This window comes from Aulonocara sp. 'chitande type north' Nkhata Bay, linkage group LG17 (genome assembly GCF_057382095.1).
Source record: "Aulonocara sp. 'chitande type north' Nkhata Bay isolate Kocher_YH1m ecotype deep benthic linkage group LG17, A_spYH_male_GT1.1, whole genome shotgun sequence".
Classification (NCBI taxonomy): domain Eukaryota; kingdom Metazoa; phylum Chordata; class Actinopteri; order Cichliformes; family Cichlidae; genus Aulonocara; species Aulonocara sp. 'chitande type north' Nkhata Bay.
In genome coordinates, this window is record NC_141360.1 from 36,900,708 (window position 1) to 36,913,965 (window position 13,258).

The following is a 13,258-nucleotide window of genomic DNA, read 5'->3' on the forward strand; positions in this document are numbered from 1 at the left end:
TCTGAGCCTGCGTAGCTGAGGGTGTTGCATCCTCAAATTCTGGGCAGTTTCAGCAAATAGGTTATCAGCAGCAACAAAACCCGAATGCAATCACCAGGAAACCACTGGTTGTTAGTCACAGGAAGGTTGTTGTATTTTACTCTATTGTGGCTATGCCATTAGTTAATCACTATTTGCATTTGCTGAAGCTGTTTGTGTTTTACTCCAGCTGCAAAACCTGACAACATTGTGACCATGCCTGCTTTGAGAAATTAAACATCATTTGATGATGTAGATGGGCTCTTTTCTTTTTTATATTAGCTTTGTAAAATACTTTTTATGCCCTCCAAGTTATTATAAGATGTAGCTCACTTTGTTCTGGTGATTAGTCTAAAGCTGTTCCTCTTTATAAATATTAATTTTTTCATCTTTCTTTGCCAAAGCCTGAGGCACCAAGCACAGGTGTTTTGTGAATAACACGGAGGACAAGCAGCTAACTGCAGCTGAAACAGGAAGTTACGGTAATAACTGCTGTCCCTAGTGCACCCTGGGTAATAATCAGCCCTCGTTTGTCATAATAGCAGGTAAATACTCAAGCACAGTCGCAGTAGTCCTCTCAGTAGGACGCTGGCAGCAGCGGTGGTCCACAACAATATTTCACTTATTTTTATTAAGTGAACAGGCATTCGGGTCGTTCTCTGAGGCCTGTTAGTGTTTACAGACACAACAGCAGAAATGAAAAGGGCAAGTCGTGGCAGCATAGCAAAACCCAGATTCAAACTCAGGTCGAAGTACAAAGGCAGCTACTCGAGTGTAGTCAAGCAGCAGGGGTCTGCATTAATTATTCAAAGGAATTTTACAGTACTGTTTACGACCTTCCTTTTGCCGATTGCATGTTGATGAAAATAAAAATCAATGTGGACATATTTAGTGCATCATAATTTAATAACAGAGGAAGATATTACTATACAGAGAATTTTTTCCGCCTGTTCTCTTGTTGGCTGGTTATGAAATGTACAAAGCCAAAGCCTGAGGCAAAGTTTCTCTGTTGTGCTTTCCATCTCAGTGAAGAAACTCTGAGATAAGACAAATGGTTCAAATGACCTTTGAAAAGATCACCATCTCTCGGTTCGCCTGAAAGAGAAGGGAAAGCAAAAGAGAGAGAGGTAAGCAAGGGGGCCTATTTCCACACGGCCAGAAATAAAAGTGGATTCCCAAACCGTGTGAGTGTGTGCCCTATTCGTCTACCCGTCTCAATGCTTTCTGCTCCATTTATAGAAGTAAGTTTATTTGTCTCGGCCGAGGGCTTAACTGAAGCAGCAAAAGCAGGAGGGAAGGTGGGCTAAAGCTCACGTTTGTTACTCATTAACTAACAACTATCATGATTTATTTTTTCCCCTTTCACCATTTTAATGAAATGCTCATAAATTGCCATGTGTTGCAGAGGGTCTCTACCCTGCACAACTAGCTGCTAGCTCTGCTGTCCACAATGGCCTTTCATGGTGCTCATTACGATCCTGTCCTGGGAGACTGTGCATAGCTAGCTAGCTCCCACTTGTACGCCTACTCCCAGCAGTCTTTCATCTGTGTTTGACATTTCTGCATCTCAGCAGAGTTATTTTCTTACAAAAGTATCATGATGCCCTGATGTATGTTGAAAGTCTTGAAAGGATAAAATATCAAATAAAAACAAACGTAAAGTTGAAGTATCTTTTTGATTATATGACTCATTTATATTTGAGCAATTTTGGCTTGTTCCTTTATTTAGTTCGTGTCATCATTATTTCAATTGCATCTTTACAAAACAGCCTTCTTTAGGTAATGCCAAAGCATTTCAGTTGGGTTGAGGTCATGTCATGAATTTTGCTCTGTTTTAGTAATTCTGTTGTTGATTTACGTGTAAACTTTGGGTCATTGTCTCCCCTGAGCTTAGGCAATGAGTTGCTGCCCTAAATGTCATCTATAAGAGTTCGCTGTACAATTTTGAATTTATTATTCCTCCAGTTAACAGCCTGAAACCATGATGCTCCCTCCACCATGCTTCACGGGAGCTTCAAGTCTTTTCCCCCCCACCAAAGCACTGTGCACTTTTCGACTTGGTTTTATTTGTAAAAAGAACAGTGTGTTGTCAAATACACAAGTGGTCTTTTGTAACAATTAAATAGAGATTTCTACAAGTGTTTTGTTATCTTGGTGGGATCTTTGCAAGGAGCACAGCAGTAAAAGTTTCCTCAGTTTCAATTTCAGCAGTTTGCTTTATTATGAATTGCTGATGCGTATGTCTCCGGAAATGCTTGGAAATGCCCTTTTCCAGAATTTACGCATGTTCATAATGTTTCTGCTAAGGTTCTAGTAGTGGTGAAGGTAGTCATGGTTGGGAAGAATAGACATTGCTGTAAAGGTTTTGTTACTTTGTACCTCCAAGGTTATTATAGCCAACTGAAGCTTAACTAAAAACTGAAACTAGATAGGGAAAAAAACATTTGAGTTAAAATAAAACTATTAATGAGACTTTATAAAAAGGTAAAAAATTAAAAACAAAAGTATAGAAGAGAATAGAATAGCCCTTTATTGTCATTGTACATGTACAACGGAATTGTGGAATTGCTTATGAAGCCTGATTGGTAGATAAGCTCAAATGTATTGTAATGTTTTTTTTTTTTAATTTACCACTTAAAATGTACCACATTGTAATAATAATTCATTCGGCTAATGTTGAAATTAACATCAAAATTAAAACCAAACATTTTCAAATACTAAAAACTAACTAATTAGCCTACATTAATTTGTTTCTCAAAACAACATAGTAAAAAAATTGCTTGACATTTCTGGTAACAACAGTTATTCACTTAGATTAGAAGATCAATAACAATCTAGAAAATATGAAGCTACAGCCAGCGTTTATCTGAGCGTAGCATCGGAGCAGGGTGAGACCTGATAATCACAGCGACTGTCAAACTGACAGAAGGTAACAAAATCTACCAGCACCTTTAAAGCGTACTAATTAACATGTAGTATCTTGTTTGCAGGGGGCATGGTTTAGGGTCCAAGAATATTTCCAGCAGTTGCTTGGCAACACAACTCGAGGAAGTTTTGGCTGCTGGTTTCTCCAAATGTCAAAACTGTCCTATAATGAGTGGCAGTAAGTGCTTCAATAACGGCTTGCCGATCATTTTACGCCCTGGGTTGTGCCTTCTAGGCTAAACACAGTCAGTCCTTCATTATTATGGTCCAACATGATCTAACATAACAAATCAGAGTTTAAGTATTATTAATGCACAGATTAGCCACACATTTTTGTCACTGTTAATTAAATATATATTTGAAACTTGAAAAGAAGAAGAAATAGTTGCTTAAAATAGTGATTAACTGTAAAAATGATTCTACTGATGCTCACACTGCTGGGCAACTGCATTAGCTAAATGCTTATTTCCACTAAATGTGGTGCCACAACAGGGTGTTTCTTGGCTCACAAAATTAAGATGTAAAATGGCTTGTGCCTTCACATGATGTAACCTATTAAATTAGTTGCCGTGCTTGTGTGTGTGAATGTGTGTGCAGGGAATACAAGGAGGAGACGTAGCCTGGACAGCAGCATCACTTGTGTCCCAATTAGCAATGCAGGGCTTTGAATGGGTCTTTAACCTTAGCAGAGCTTAATCATGTAATTAACGAGAACGGTGAAACCGACTGCCTAATGCTACCCTCCTCGAAATTTTCTCTGCAAAACATCGTCTAGACTCCGTGTTTTCAGAGACAAAGACATCATTTGTGACCTTTAAGACAAGGAGAGGGTTCGCTTCCTTGGGCATTTGTCTTTTATTTACTTGGGCGCTGTTCTAAAATAACATCTGATTGTCATTCAGTGCATGTGAGCGTACGTGTGCATGCATACGCGGCCGTGTGTGTATTTGTGCATCCGTTAACTTCCACGATGTGTGTCAGGGTGTGTATTTGCATATCATCCGCTGTCACAATTGCCCATCTAGGGTCTGTCCTAATGGCTGATTACCTACTGCTGGCATTTAAGCAGTGGCTGGAGGTGCATCTTCCCTCCTGCTTGGACACGCAGCACATCAAACTGGATGAGTAGTTGTTTACAACAGCCTCGCTTTAATTGCTCATCATATTATTGACTTAACGATAAGACATGGGAGATTGAAAGGGACATATGGATTCGAACAGTGGCCATCAAATGCTGCTCACCACGTTGTGATTTTGTATCCACGGTGACTATTAGCCAAACAAGCTGAGGCCTATTTAGCGGTAATCAGCAGAAGCACTGAGGAAGATAAAAATCAACCATGGGCATTATTTTCACTCCAGCCTTCAAGAGTGACAGGTCTATTATACAGTGCATGGAATTTATGAGATGATCATCTTTGATGGCCTGGATGTCCGCCGTTCGCTGTAATGTTTTCTATGGTAATGATGCTTCCCCTCTGCCTTGGACCACAAAACCGCCATCCGCCTTGTGACTCCATCTCTCTGCTGAAAGTGATTGTTGACGGCTCCATTAAGAGGGGGAAAAATATTTTCTTCTCCCTCCACTCCACCTCCCACCCACTCAGAAGCTTTATATTCGCTCGTCAGGCGAGCTTATTTATGTCGTCTTCTTCAGCGTGGGGATGCATCAGGTTTGAACTTGTCGCTTTGATGGGGATGGGGGTGATTTGAAACGACCTTGATACAACTTCTGCACATGGGGAATGTAATGCCGATGTGGGATCGTACAGGGAATCAAAAGCTGTGGCCTGGAACAGCGCACATTGAGTGTTGGTCATTACAGCCGCCTGATTCCAAAGCCACAAATCTCACATCCGTCAGGGCTCTAAAGCTGTCTCGTCTGTCTTACATAAAACTGTCATGTTGTGCATTCAATGTGTAGTCTTGCAGCAGCTGTATATAATGCATATTCAAATGGATTTGTTTAAAGTTGTATACAAACGGCAATCATCAATTACAACACTGAAAGTGATGGAAAATCCTGCATGATTGAAGCTCAATATTAGCAGCAAGAAGATTTCCTGAACTTATGATGGAATTAATCTCCTCGCCACATTACAGCTGATTTGATATTACATGTAGCCCTGACACCAACTAGTGCTCCATGTAACTGAGGTATATGATCATTTTTGTCTGAAGAAGAAACTGCAAAGCTGATTTGCGGGTTACTTTGGGGAGAGGCATGGCAAATGAAACCATTAGACTCTGCCGTGGATCTGGATCACTTACCTAAAAGTGGAGTTGGCTGTGGTTGAAATGGCTTTTCTGAAGTGCTTCTATATTAATAACTCTAATAAGCATGAAAAACAAACGTACAGGTGTTTACAAGTTTTTGTCAAATTAATAAAAAGTTCAGAATGATCATATTTATCCAGTGGTAATGGTGTGGTCTATTCCAGGCCATCTGTATGGCACAGAGGGTCTCTGAATTGTTTGATGAGTATAAGAACGATGTGACTCATATTTCATGGCCTTCACAGTCACCAGATACCGAGTCATAACTCTGTGAGATTTTGGACCAGCAGCACTCTCTCCCGCCATCATCAAAGTAAATGAGGTAATTGTCAGAACCAATAAAGGGAACTTTTTCAAATGACTCTGAAGCAGGAGCCAGACCGCAGTGCTCAGTTTTTAAAAAGGTTTATTTTGCAGGCGTTCAGAGAGAGTCAGGAGCTGGGAGAATCTCAGGTGAGTGTCAATTCATTGAACAGGAACGGTCTTTTGAGTCTTTTTCCTGAACAGGCGGAGGAGTGAGCTACAGCCAACTCCGAGAATTACTGAGGGGTAAAGAGCAAAATGACGTTAGCAACAAGGCTTCACTAGGATTTGAAACTAGCATCAGAGAGCATGTTTACCAGAACCAGTGCAAGGAAAATCTGGTGAGGAGTGTAGGCTTGAGCTCATCTTTAAAAGTACAGGAAGGAAATGAGCTGGTGGCAAACAGGTGTGTTGCCAGAAGATTGGGAAAACCAGCAGGTGGAGTCTAAACTAAACTCCACATGAAAGCTGACGAAAGGAAAGAGGCAAGACAGAGAGAGAAAGAGTAGAAAAACCCTGAGCAGCCCTGGACCGTGTCAGTAATAGTTTCTGCCCTATGAGTTTCAGACACTTGACTCTAGTTAGCCAGTGCCAAAGCACACCAGAGCTGTTCTAGAAGGGCACACGAGCCCTTAAAAGTACACTTCATGCTGTTTTTAGCTCATCCAGTCCAAGGAAGTGTCTGTCCATCCATCCATCTATCCCAATTTACAAAATCGGTCAGAATTTAATCAAACTTTAACACAATCACCACCAAATAGGTCTTCACCCAAATTATCCTCAAGGTTGAAGTAATCTTTTTGGTCATTTTAATGAGCTGGAAGCCATGAAATGCGATAGACTGCGAGCCAGATGAACTAGTGCGTCAAAGACATTTTGGTTTCAACGATGAAACGCAATATACGATGAATAAAAGACACATGTATGTTATCTATTCATGGTACATTTTTAGGTAAACTGAAGCATTACATGATGATTTAAGGGTTTACATTAAAGGAGCATGTATTTGTTTCTTTTTAAAAGCACAAATTTTGTTGTGGGAAATCCATATTTTCGATGAGGAGGTGAACTGGCTAAACCAAACCCGAAAACCATCTTCCTCATCAAGAACATATACTTATTTAAAACCTGCTTCATTTCGAAATCAAGCAACAGAATAGTAAATCTGACCTCTGAAGCTTGGATCTTTTGACACCTGTTTTTCATCGTGGGAATCAGAGCAGTAATTGCTTTTGAGGGGTCCCTGATCCATTTACACTGCACTCTGCTTTCCAAAGCCGGGAACATGATTTGTATTTGACACATGTCCTCGTTTCATCTCCTTTCATGTCTGCACAGTCTTTGTGATGCTGTTTATTTGGGGTAGATGTTGCTTTTCAGTTTGGATCCTAAGGGAGGGGCGGTGGGTGTTAGTGGGTGGGGGTGATTTAAGTCAGTAAAGTAAACTTTCAAAGACACTCCACCTTAAGAGAATAATAACAGTACAAATCAATTCTGTTTCTTCCTTTGGAGGTATGGCACCCTGTTGTTTTCCAGGGTACACAAACCCTTTGTAATCATACCAAACAGTGAACCATACAGACTCACAAGAACCAGACACTATAAACACTTGAATTGCAATCCAATATCCTCTCTGTTTTTCTCCCCTTTGGATCTTGAATATGGAGGTGTGCATTCCAATTATCCTCCGCTGAAACATGAATGCAAAAGACCGAAAACAACATTTAGGAGAAAAAAAAAAGAAAGAGAATTTGTCTTTAGCTGCAGGGCATTCATTTAAACTACATTTGAGGGAAGAATTGGATAGCAGAGGGAGGAAGGAGACTCATCAAACGTGCCTGCTGTCATGCGGTGAAGGCAGGAGGGTGGCTGTCTGTGTGGCACCAGGTCACTTGCATTCACACAAGAGCTGGGCCCTGAAATTTAGCAAACATCTTATTTTCTCATTTATTTGTATTTGAGGTTTTTAATAAAGCCAGGAATCAGCGCTATATCTACCCTCTTCCTTTCCCAGTTTTTCAGTACTTTTCCCTGCCTCACGCTCCAGCATGATGCTGAAAATGATGCCAAACCCATGATTGTGTCCTCGGGTAAAGTGCTTTTATTTCATTTCTGAAAAGAACAAACTCCAGAACATGAATACAGAGATCATGTGTTTACAGGTTGAAAAACATCTAACACGTGTTTCAGTCATTTTAAATCGTTATTCCATGCTCCTCGTGCATTCTGTTATTTTTCCATAAAGGACGCACAAACACACCACTATCACCCTCTTTAATACAGGTTGATTTATCCTTTCAGAGCACAAGGACGATAGCCTCCTCAGGCTGGGAATCATTTTTTCCAGCTGACTCTAATCACCAGCTAATTAATAGTTGATGTGCCAGCTTAAAAAAACACTGCTGCTATTAACCTGTACATGCTATTGATTTAGCCTTGCTTTAGGTGCTGTAGGTACTTCTGGGAAAGAGAACAGTAGACCAAGCAGATGTTCTGATACTCCGGGAGATCAAACGTATGAGCATTTGGTAACAGTGAGATGAAGATGAGCACACCAGCACCATGAAGCAAGTTCACCACATGATTATACTCAGTTTACCATCTGTAATCCTCCTAATGGCTCAGTCACACTACAATAAAAAAAAAAAATAGGACAGCAACCTCCTTGCAACTAGGAACAATTGGGTGACCAATTGACCGTGGATGCTACCTGTCTCCAAACAGTTGTGGTATGACTCACACTAACTGCAATCACTCTCAGACAGGTTGGTGAAGCTCTGCAAATAATTTATGTGTAATTTATAAACACAGATTGCCAACATGCTGCAATCAATAATAGTAAGTCTGCACAACCTCTTATGTTTACAATCGTGGACTTGATTCAGCTGGTTGTTTTCTGGTTGTAATCTTATATAAAAGCAAGATAGCATAGTGCCCATATCATTTTTGTAGTTCAATCACCATTCTGCAGCAAATGAGTTGCTATTTGTGGAGTTTGAGTTTCTGAATTTCTGCTCCAGATCTATGAGTTTCTGGTTGTACTCGGAATGGAAGTAGTTAATGTGACTTCCTGTTTATGTAGATGGCAACAGAATTGCAGATTTTACCAGTTTACCGGGGATTTTAACAATGTATGGATAGCTGCCAAAGTGATCCCATTCAATCACAAACTGATGGCAGACTGATTCTGTGTAGTCATGGTTTTATCGCAGTCTTTGCAAGTTGATCCCTCAAGATTTTATTAATTTTCGCCAGGTCCAATCTCTTGACTGTGGCGATCACATGGAAAACAATGGAAACAATGTCATGTTGGCAGCATATAATGTGTTACATGGACAGAGCGGGATTATAGGAAGGAAAACATGTTTTAAAAAGGAAACGATAACTGTGGGATGGGCAGTATGCTGATGCGGGGGTTAGTACTGTTGCCTCACAGTAAGAAAACCCAAATCCAGGTTTGGATCGGTCTATGTGGAGTTGAATGTTTTCTGAGTACTACAGCTTCCTCCCACAGTTAAAAAACATGAATATGCAGTAGGAAAATTGATGATTCTAAGAAGTGGTTGTAGGTGTGAATGTGAGTCTTATTCTCTTGTAAGCCCTATAACAGAATGATGACCTGCCTGGGATGAACTCTGCTTCTGGCCCATGGATACCTCTACCCTCACCTTGAAGTTAAGCTGGAGAGATGAAGGAAAATGGATGGAAGAAAACTGTAATAGTAGAAAAACATAAAGAGGCCAACCATATAATAAAGGGTAAACTCAACACAGCTGCAGCCTACACAGGTGTGTGAGTTTGATAGAAAAATGCTGCACAATATGTAAGGTATATCATGACATTAAAAACCACTGTATGTGTCTATTTAAGGCCTGGAAAGAAAACTGACCAAAATACCAAGAGTGTAATTTAACAGACTTATCATTATTACTGCTCTGTTATTAAGACATGGGAAGATCTGGCTCTAATTAGTTTTGTATGCTATCAAATTATATTGTTGTATCGTGGTTTTCTTATGCTGTGCAAGACATGCGATCTGTTTTCCTTCAGCTTCAGTCTCCTAGCAAGTAAAGAACAGCAACAACAACAAAAAAGAATAATCATACAAGATAAACAAGTACAATACAGAAGTCTCAGGTGTCCTATTTTAATATTATATGGCTATATTAGGATTGTAACAATGAAACTGCTTCCAGATAGAAGTAAAAAGCACAAGAAATAAAGTTGCACCTGAAGTTCTATATATCTTTTTGATGCTCGAGGAGTCAAAGACTTTAGGCTTTGAATTAAAACCATCCTATTTGCATACTGAGAACGGTGACCCTAATTTTCAGAGAATTGATTGGTCAAAAGATTTATACTTGCTGAACAAAATGTGCTCCACAACAGCTTTTACAGCTGAACGCATCTTTAGAGGGCTATTACGAAGTGACATTCCTTGTCACGTCTCTTTTAAAAAGGCTAGGTAACTATGGTAACTTATGCCGAACAGAAAATTTATTCTGTTTTGTTCAGAGTTTAGGTTTGAAATTGGCAGCAAGTGGCACTTGCGCCAATTAAATTTACAGACAATATGGTTTAGGAGCAAAATATATTTTCGGCCAAGGAGATACATTTTATAATTCCAAACCTGCTAAACCAAATGTTAATGTGACTAAACGAAGCAGTGCAGTCAAGTTGCAGTAAATGTATGTGTCTGTTGCCAGAAGGATTCAGTGGGTGAATGTCCATAATTCTGTTTAAATTCTTGATCGTGAATTGCAGCCAAGTCCATTTTATACTGCTAATAAACTACAGAAAAATGGTTACTCTACTGAAGACTAATGAGTGGAATTACAATTTTTTTTAAAGAAGGAGCTCTTGCTGGAAAACATTTGCACTTTAGGTGCTCTTTGTTAGGGGTACGTACAATCTAAAATATCAAAAAAGTTGAAGGTACTCTCTTTTCATATAAAAATGGTAAATGGCCTGTATTTATATAGCACTTTACTAGTCCCTAAGGACCCCAAAGCGCTTTACATATCCAGTCATCCACCCATTCACGCACACATTCACACACTGGTGATGGCAGCTACATTGTAGCCACAGCCACCCTGGGGCGCACTGACAGAGGCGAGGCTGCCGGACACTGGCGCCACCAGGCCCTCTGACCACCACCAGTAGGCAATGGGTGAAGTGTCTTGCCCAAGGACACAACGACCAAGACTGTCGAAGCCGGGGCTCGAACTGGCAACCTTCCGATTACAAGGCGAACTCCCAACTCTTGAGCCACGATCGCCCCATATAAAATTTAAATGCCTTTATTTTCATAGCACAGTTATATTTAACATTTACAGGCCTTGGTTTTCTCCTTGATGAAGGCAGAAATATATTGGAATTATAGCTATAAAGAACAGAGAATAATTGTATATGAAAAGAGAGTGCCTGGAGGTTTTAACTAACGTTTGACCTCTTTGTGGGACAGTGCTGTCCGCTGTTTCTGACTCTGGTGTTTCTCAAACCAGCCAATGCTACAGTCACACTAAGACAAACAGCAACTTTAGAGCAAAACTATGGTGACTATTTTTAATAAGCTACTGAGTTTGTTTCCTTTAAGACGGTTGCTTTGAAGACAGGGACCAGGTCTGCAATGACTCACAGTCAGTTGCTGCCTTCAAAGCAACTTTGGTGTGTAAAGATGGTGAGCGAACAGCAATAACAGTTGATCAGTTTCCCACTGAAAGAGGTCAAATTTGTTATCTACATACGCAGACACTCATATCTGAAAAGATCTTCATATTATATACATACACTCAGAGTGTGGCCAAAACCTCTCTACAAATAATTTCTCTACAAATAGTAACGTAGTTTAATTAAAAAAGGACACTGGTGTTCAGCAAATCTCTTGTTTGTAGAGATATGACTGGAATGCAGCTAGGAGGCCAGTTGAGTCAAGCACCCTATTGCAAAGAGACACGTCACTGATGAATTGAGCTGACATGGGCAGACTGAATCCGACTAATTGCAATCTATTTGGAGACAGTTGCCTCCCATTAGGTGACCTGTGTCTTACGATCAAAAGTGGTCACTCAGACGTTGAGGGTGTTGCACACGCAACTACTGTACTCGTAATCGGTCTCCAGCCAAAAAAGAAATTCTGTGCAACAACTGATTTTTCACAGTTGCAAGGCATTTTCTGTTCTATTTTTACTTTAGTCTGACAACCATAATACAAATAAAGCCCGGCCAAGCCAAATTAGTTTCGACACCCCTCAGATGAATGTTTCATATACAGATTCCCTTCATTCTGTATTGACCAGTGAATGCACTGTTGAGCACTTCCTGTACCACCATGCATCACACAGTTAAGTATTAAAGTAAGATGAATTTATTTTCTGGTGTGGAGTAAGTTTGGATGAATTTTTATACCAAGGCCAACTTTGGTTAATGTGGATAAGAATGTGCTCTGTTGTCATGAATTGTTGAACTTTTAGCTCTGTCACGAGACAGGAAATGATTGGTAATTGTCACATAGCAACCAAAAAGAAAAACAAAAAATCCCACTAGTCATCTTGAAGTCAGACCAGTATAAAGTTGGGGTTCAATTTGAAAATGTACTGAAATCATTAATTTTCTGATGCACACTCATAGAATTGAGTTTAAATGATAAAATAATATGCTGTGTACAAAACTAAGATTACTATAAATACTTGTTTTCAAATGTCTTCATATGTAACGCAATAATGTAGAAACAAGGTTTTTAATTGGGAGGTTTTTCACACTGCATTGGGTCTGTAATTGGTAATCTGGCTGCTAATCTAGTTTTGTTTTAACACCTACGTAAATGTTTTTAAATGCCTCGTCCTTATCCAGTTTATTTAACAGCAATTCTAAAGACAGTTGTTAATTCTCTAAGGGATAAATACGGCGTTTAGCTTGAACAACCATAATATCACATAAATCAGCGTTGGAGGTTTTTGACAACCTAATCTACAGCTTTTTACCAAGAGGCCTGGGTTTTTTTGTTTTGTTTCTTGCTCGCTACTTTTTTATTCCGCCTTCATCTGCTCAGTTACATTAATAAATGAGATTTCAGAGACAGCACATCTGCGGTTAAAGTGCAAAAAAAAGAAAAAAAAGACAGGAAAAAACAAAAAAGTCGAAATAAAACCATCTCCCTGACGACGCATGTTTTACAGCTCATGGAGAGGCCGCTGAATTAAGCTTGATGCAAACACGGCAAATTGAATCAATTTGCCTCCTCTAAATAGATGTGATGCGTGAAGCCCGAGCGCTCAAATGAATAAGAACGATTTTCTGCGTTTAATGATGTTGTTTTTTTGTTTGTGCATTTCTTTTGCCTCTGCTTGATGAAGGTTCTAGATGATCGGGCGCATAAAGGAAGAAAGATATCAGATAACAAGGCAGTGTGGAGGCGCGGTGCATGGTGTCTCCTCGCTATGTGATGCAGCCACCGAGAACGAAATGACAGGCCGTGGTGGAGCACGGGGACAGAATCAAGGGGTGAGCGGAGCATATTAAACTGATAAGCGGCCATGCGGAAAATAGTGAGGGCTACAATGGGCACAAAAAACCAAAAGGAAACATGACAGGAGGTGGATGTGTGTACACACGTTAAAGTAGACACACGTACATGTGACCAGTAGTGGTGTGCAATACCTCAAGTTTTAATTTTGATCGGATCCCAAGTAAATACAGGGCCGGTATTGCCGATACTGATACATCAATAAAATAG

At 39.9% G+C, this 13,258-nt stretch overlaps 1 long non-coding RNA gene across 1 annotated transcript in view; it reads left to right on the forward strand.

Moving 5' to 3' along the window:
- Positions 1-9,261, forward strand: part of LOC147310525 (uncharacterized) — an 84,498-nt gene extending 75,237 nt beyond the window's left edge. The window contains exon 3 of the long non-coding RNA XR_015125890.1: positions 9,123-9,261. This is a non-coding gene — a long non-coding RNA (uncharacterized LOC147310525). The remainder of the gene's footprint in view (positions 1-9,122) is intronic.
- Positions 9,262-13,258: the final 3,997 nt, after the last annotated feature.